This window comes from Choloepus didactylus, chromosome 8 (assembly GCF_015220235.1).
Source record: "Choloepus didactylus isolate mChoDid1 chromosome 8, mChoDid1.pri, whole genome shotgun sequence".
Classification (NCBI taxonomy): domain Eukaryota; kingdom Metazoa; phylum Chordata; class Mammalia; order Pilosa; family Megalonychidae; genus Choloepus; species Choloepus didactylus.
This window is the reverse complement of record NC_051314.1, coordinates 122,042,422-122,049,380: the sequence shown is the minus strand read 5'-3', so window position 1 is coordinate 122,049,380 and position 6,959 is coordinate 122,042,422. Positions and strand designations below refer to the sequence as shown.

Below are 6,959 nucleotides of genomic sequence, written 5' to 3'. Positions count from 1 at the left end.
ATCACAAATAAAGAGATTAAGTCAGTTATCAAAAAGCTCCCAAAAAGGAAAAGCCCAGGACCAGATGGCTTCACATGTGAATTCTACCAAGCATTCAAGAAAGAATTAATACCAATCCTGCCCAAACTCTTCAAAAAAAATTGAAGACGAGGGAAAGCTACCCAACTCATTCTATGAAGCCAACATCACCCTAATACCAAAATCAGACAGAGATACTACAAAAAAAGACAATTATAGACCAATGTCTTTAATGAATATAGATGCAAAAATCCTCAACAAAATACTTGCAAATTGAATTCAGAAGCACATTAAAAGAATTATACACACAAACAGCTGGGATTTATTCCAGGTATGCAAGGTGGTTCAACACAAGAAAATCAATTAATGTAATATACCACATCAATAAATCAAAGCAGAAGAACCACATAATCATCTAGATCAATGCAGAAAAGGCATTTGACAAAATTCAACAACCTTTCCTTATGAAAACACTTCAAAGGATAGGAATAGAAGGGAACTTTCTCAATATTATAAAGTCAATATATGAAAAACTCACAGCTAACATCATACTCAATGGGGAGAGATTGAAAGCTTTCCCTCTAAGATAAAGAACAAGACAGGGATGCCCATTGTCAACATTGTTATTCAACATTGTGCTGGAAGTGCTAGCTAGAGCAATGAGGCAAGAAAAAGAAATAAAAGGCATCCAAATTGGGGAGGAAGAAGTAAAACTTTCACTGTTTGCAGATGACATGATTCAATATGTAGAGAATCCAGAAAAATCTACAGCAAAGCTACTAGAACTAGTCAATGAATACAGCAAAATGGCAGCTTACAAGATCAACATGCAAAAACCTGTAGTGTTCCTATACACAAGGCACGTGCAATTAGAGGAGGAAATCATGAAAAATTCCATTTACAATAGCAACCAAAAGAATCAAGTATTTACGAATAAGCTTAACCAAGTACACAAAAGACATTTACACAGAAAACTACAAGAAACTGCTAAAAGAAATCAAACAGGACCTAAAAAAAATGGAATAACGTACCATGTTGGTGGATTGGAAGACTAAATATACTTAAGACAGCAATTTTACCTAAACTGATTTATAGATTCAATGCAATACCAATTAAAATCCCAACAACTTACTTTACAGAAAAAGAAAAACCAATAGCCAAATTTATTTGGAAGAGCAAGGTGCCCTGAATAGCCAAAAATATCTTGAGAAAGAGGAACAAAGTGGGAGGTCTCACACTACCTGACTTTGAAACATATTACAAAGCTACAGCAGTCAAAACAGCATGGTACTGGCATAAGGATAGATATACCGACCAATGGAACTGAATTGAGTCTTCAGAAATAGACCCTCACGTCTATGGACAATTGATCTTTGATAAGGCAATCAAGCCAAGGCAACTGGGACAGAGCAGCCTCTTCAATAAATGGTGTTTGGAAAACTGGATATCGATTTCCAAAGGAATGAAAGAGGACTGCTATCTCACACCTTATACAAAAATTACCTTGAAATGGATCAAAGACCTAAATGTTAGCACTAAGGACATGTGCAAATTTGAATATATTATGTTCCCCAAAATGCCATTATATTTGATGCAATTTTGTGTGGGCAGATGTATTAGTATCGACTAGACTGTAATTCTTTGAATGTTTCCATGGAGATGCAACCTACCCAACTGTAGGTGATAACTCTGATTGGATAATTTCCATGGAGGTGAGGCCCTGCCCATTTGGTGTGGGCCTTGATTCGTTTACTAGAGCACTATATAAGCTCAGACAGAAGGAGCAAGCTTGCTACAGCCAAGAGGGACACTTTGAAGAACACACAGGAGCTGAGAGAGGAGCTTCAGCTTACAGAGACATTTTGGAGATGGCCTTTGAAAGCAGACTTTTGTTTTGGAGAAGCTAAGAGAGCACAAATGCCCCAAGAGCAACTAAGAGTGACATTTGAGGAGCTGAAGCCTAGGGAGGAACATTCTGGGAGAAAGCCATTTTGAAACCAGGACTCTGGAGCAGATGCCAGCCACATGCCTTCCCAGCTAATAGAGGTTTTCCAGACGCCAATGGCCATCCTCCATTGAAGGTACCCAATTGCTGATGCATTACCTTGGACACTTTTATGGCCTTGAGACTGTAACTGTGTAACCAAATAAACCCCCTTTTATAAAAGCCAGTCCATTTCTGGTGTTTTGCTTTCTGGCAGCATTAGCAAACTAGAACAGGCCATAAGACTCTTAGAAGAAAATGTAGGGCAATATCTTAAAGATCTTGTGATAGGAGGTTGTTTCCTAGACCCCATACCCGAGGCTTGATCAACCAAAGAACAAATAGAGAAATGGGATCTCCTCAAAATTAAAAACTTTTCTACATCAAAGGACTTTGTCAGAAAAGTAAAAAGGCCATGTACGCAATGAGAGATACTTGGAAACCACATATCAGATAAGGGTTTAAAATCCTGACTATATAAAGGGATCCTACAACTCAACAACAGAAAGACAAACAATCCAATATAAAAATTGGCAGGCGGTGCCCTTCTGGCCTGGGTACTGGTCGGAGCCCTGCCCCATGCTCGAGCTGTCTCTGGGCCTAGCCAATTGGCGCACCCATGCCTGCAGTGACCCTCGCCACTTCCTAGACCTATGCGTACACATGGACTGTATGCCGACATCTGGGCGCTGCATGACTGGAGTGCCTGGCTCACACCCTTCATGCGACTCGGCAGTCGTCGCTTCGACACAGCCTTCTTCCTGTGCTGCCTGCTGGAGGCACCATCCATCTGCCCAGACTTGACTGAGGTGGTGGACTGCCAGTGGTCATCTCCATCAGAGGTAACTGAAAATTTCATATCAAAAGAAATTTGGTTGGCAACCCCACAGTTCTATGAAATAAGAAGACTTGAAAACTTTGCCTCTCTTTCTGATTTGCACAAATTTTGTTTGGACCATGCAATAGAAGGGAGGGAAATACGGCTGACAAGCACAATGTTAACGCTAATGGTGTGCTCCAGCTTTTACCAGGTGATGAGCTCTACTTGGAAAATTTACACTATTTGGAAAAACATTTATCCACTGGAAAAAAGGTTGAAGAAATCATGAAAGAAGGCAAGAAATTTCACCAACTAGTGATGCACGAACTCCATCTTTATAGTCTTTATGTGACTGTTCAGTCAAAGTATAAACAGGTTTATCCTAAGTCATATGCCATGGGTAAGAGCCATATGTAGAGGCTGCTTGTTTGCAAACTGGCATATTTGAAGTAGTCCTAATGAATTATGAGAGTTGACCAGACTTGTTTGAAACTGAAGGAACTTCATACCTGTAAATGTTATAGCACAGCCTTTCTTATTTCAAGTGAATTATTGTGCTCTCTTGCTTATTTTATTCTTTAAACCTTTGAGCATGCCACCAATATAAAGCATTAATGTTCTTGTTAACAACATGAGAAAAATTTCACAGTGGTTCCCATTTTTATATTGTTTTATTATCTCAAAAGTTCAAATAAGATGTCCTACTGTCTTTGTTCTTCTAACTATCCAGAGTATTAGTACTTTCCCTGATGTGCTTAGCAGGTTGATCCATGAATTCCGTAGACTTTCTGCTGGAATTAATTAAGGTTGCCATGATTAGGTGGTAAAATAGACTTGAAACAACATTCAACTGATATCATTTTCTTGCTATACCTTTAGCTTTGATGGTTAAAATAAAATTCTGTTTAAAACCAAATAGCATTATCTGTCCCCCAGATTGAAATCTATTTTAGTTAATATTTTAATGAAATATGAAGCTACTTATCAATTTAACAAAAACCATAATTATTTTTACTCTGAAGTGTTAATTAATAAATGCAAAGAATTTAGAGAAATGTAGATCTAGTCACCATTTAAAGGTGTTTAAGGATGTTTATTTTCAGTATGTCTAATATAACATAGGAAACTGTTTCACTCTTAAAAGAGGAATAATATTTGTTGATTAAAGGTGGGAAATGATGAGTAAGACACCTTCTATTTCAAGATCTTTGACTATATTGTACATTATACAATGAATTTCACTTTTCATGAAATGTCTTAGTTTTCTTATCTATAAAATAGTAATAATGATAAATAAAGCAGAATAAAGCTCACATGTATTATTTTTTTTAAAAAATGGGCAAAAGATATGGATAGACACTTCTCTGAAGAAGAAATACAAATGGCTAAAAAACATATAAAAAATGCTCAACTTCACTGGCTGTTAGGGAAATGCAAATCAAAACCACAATGAGATATCATCTCACACCTACCAGAATGACCATTAGCCAAAAAAACAGAAAATTATAAGTGCTGGAGAGGATGTGGAGAAAGAGGCACACTTATTCATTGTTGGTTGGAATGTAGAATGGTGCAACCACTCTGGAAGACAGTGTGGAGTTTCCTCAGGAAGCTAAGTATAGCTTTGCCATATGACCCAGCTATTCCATTGCTAGGTATATACTCAGAGGAACTGCAACTTAAGACACAAACAGACATTTGTAAACTGATGTTTATTGCAGCATTATTCACGATTGCCAAGAGATGGAAACAGCCCAAATGTCCATCAACAGATGAGTGGATAAACAAACTGTTATATACACATGATAGAATATTATGTAGCTGTAAGACAGAACAAAGACATGGAATATATAATAAGGTGGATGAACCTTGAGGACATTATGTTGAGTGAAGTTAGCCAGAAACAAAAGGACAGATACTGTATGGTCTCACTAATATGAACTAACATTAGTGAGTAAACTTTGAGAATTAAAAGCTGACAACACAGGCTACCAGGAGATAGAAAGAGGGTAGACATCAGGCATTTGATGCTGAAGGACTACAGAATGTTCAGCAGGACTGATTGTATAGATTCAGAAATAGATAGCATAATACTGTATGATGGTAGCACAATATTGTAAGTACACTGAACAAAGATGTCTGTGAGTAAAGCTGAAAGAGGTAGGATAGGGGAATGTATGACACCAGAGATAAAGATAGATGATAAAGACTGGGACTGTATAACTTGGCAAAAACTGGAGTGGCAAATGACTGTTACTAAATGTACAAATATAAAAATGTTTTTACATGTGGGAGAACAAACGAATGTCAACTATGCAGAGTGTTGAAAAAGGAACAGTATTGGGGAAAAAACATAATCAAAGCAAACTGGAGACTATGGTCAACAGTAACATTGTAATATGCTTCCATTAAATGTAACAAAGGCAATATGCCAATGCTAAATGTGTATGAGAGGGGGATATAAGGGAGGGATATGGGATTCTTGGTAGTGGTGGTGTTTTCTGTCCTTACGATTATATTTTATTGTATGACATTTTATTTTTCTTTTTATTATCTTTTTTATTATTCACTAAAAAAAAAACTTTTTTTGTAGTAATCAATATGTTCAAGTGCCGATTGTGGTGCTAAATGTACAACTTTATGATGATACCATGAACAACTGACCGCACACTGTGGATAAATGTATGGTATGTGAACATATCTCTATCAAATTGTAGGAAAAAATATAAATGGGGTAAAAGTGCTGAAGAAAACATGGAGAGAGGGATGTACCCATCTACTGTTGATGTAGGAGGCAGAATGGTGTAGCCTTTCTGGAGGTCAGTGTGGTGGTTCCACAAAAAGCTGAGTATTTGGGAGTCATAAGGTCCTGCAACCCCATTAGGGGGTATGTACTTGGAAGATCTGAGAGCAGACACATGAATAGACATTTGCACACTGGTGTTTATGGAGGTAGTATTCACAATTTGCAATGGGTGGAGGTGGCCTAAGGGTACACCGACTGAAGAACAGAATGGTTAACTGTGGTGTATGCATACAATAGAATTTTGAGCAACTATGAGAAGGTATGAAGCTATAGACAGCATTTTGAGTGAAGTATACCAGAAACAAAGGCAAGTACTATAATGCTTCACCAATATGGACTAACTACAATGTGTAAACAGAATTGAATCTTAGAACACAGCCTAAGAAGGGAATGATTATTGTAATGGTCCCTAGACTGTAAGCTCTTAAAGCAGTCAAACCTATTCCTGAATTTTAATGGCTATCTCCAAACTCTGAGATGCTGATCCCTTTGTGTATAACCTGATCAGTCTCTGGAACATTGGGTATCTGTGTGACACCTGAAACTCAGAGCTAGAGCTCAGCAGATATGAATGTCAGTACCAGCGCATACAGCAACTGTTCAAAACAAAACAAAAAGCTGAAAAAAACCCCAGAGTTCAATTAGAGATATGAATGAAGCAGATCTAGCTAAGACTAGGGTAAATCAGGCCAAAGGGTGAAGGTTGAAACTGTGTATTAAAAGTTGGTGCAGGATCTATATTTTCTCAACGGTATCTGGGACTGTATAACACTGTATAACACTGTATAACACAGTATAACAGTATCTATATTTACTAAACAATATAACTTCTACAGACAGTTGTTCAAACACCACAATTACATGGAACTTTAAATAGGAAGTGAGATATGGTAGGTTTGTATAGGTTAGAGTGAAAGAGTGACACATCCCAAAGTAATTTGGGCAAAGAATTAAAATATATATGCAGGACACCCCCCACCTTGAGAAGCTGGGGGAAAATGTGGAAGTGTTGGACTTCCTCACCTGGACTGTTGCTGATGTTCTCACAAATATTGAGGACTGGCGGTTTCATGGGACTTGCCCTTATGAAGCTTGTTACTGCAAAGGAGAGGCTAAACCTGCATATAATTGCACTTAAGAGTCTCCCCCTGAGTACTTCTTTGTTGCTCAGATGTGGCCCTCTATCTCTCTTTCTAACTAAGCCACCTCAGCAGGTGAACTCACTGCCCTCCCCTCTATGTGGGACCTGACTCCCAGGGGTGTAAATCTCCCTGGCAATGCAGGATATGACTCCCAGGGATGAATGTGGACCTGGCATTGTGGATTGAGAA

General features: G+C 38.0%; 1 pseudogene; it reads left to right on the top strand.

The window, feature by feature from the left end:
- The first annotated feature begins 2,581 nt into the window (after nucleotides 1–2,581).
- Nucleotides 2,582–3,239, top strand: LOC119542894 (annotated as a pseudogene).
- The last annotated feature ends 3,720 nt before the right edge of the window (nucleotides 3,240–6,959 follow it).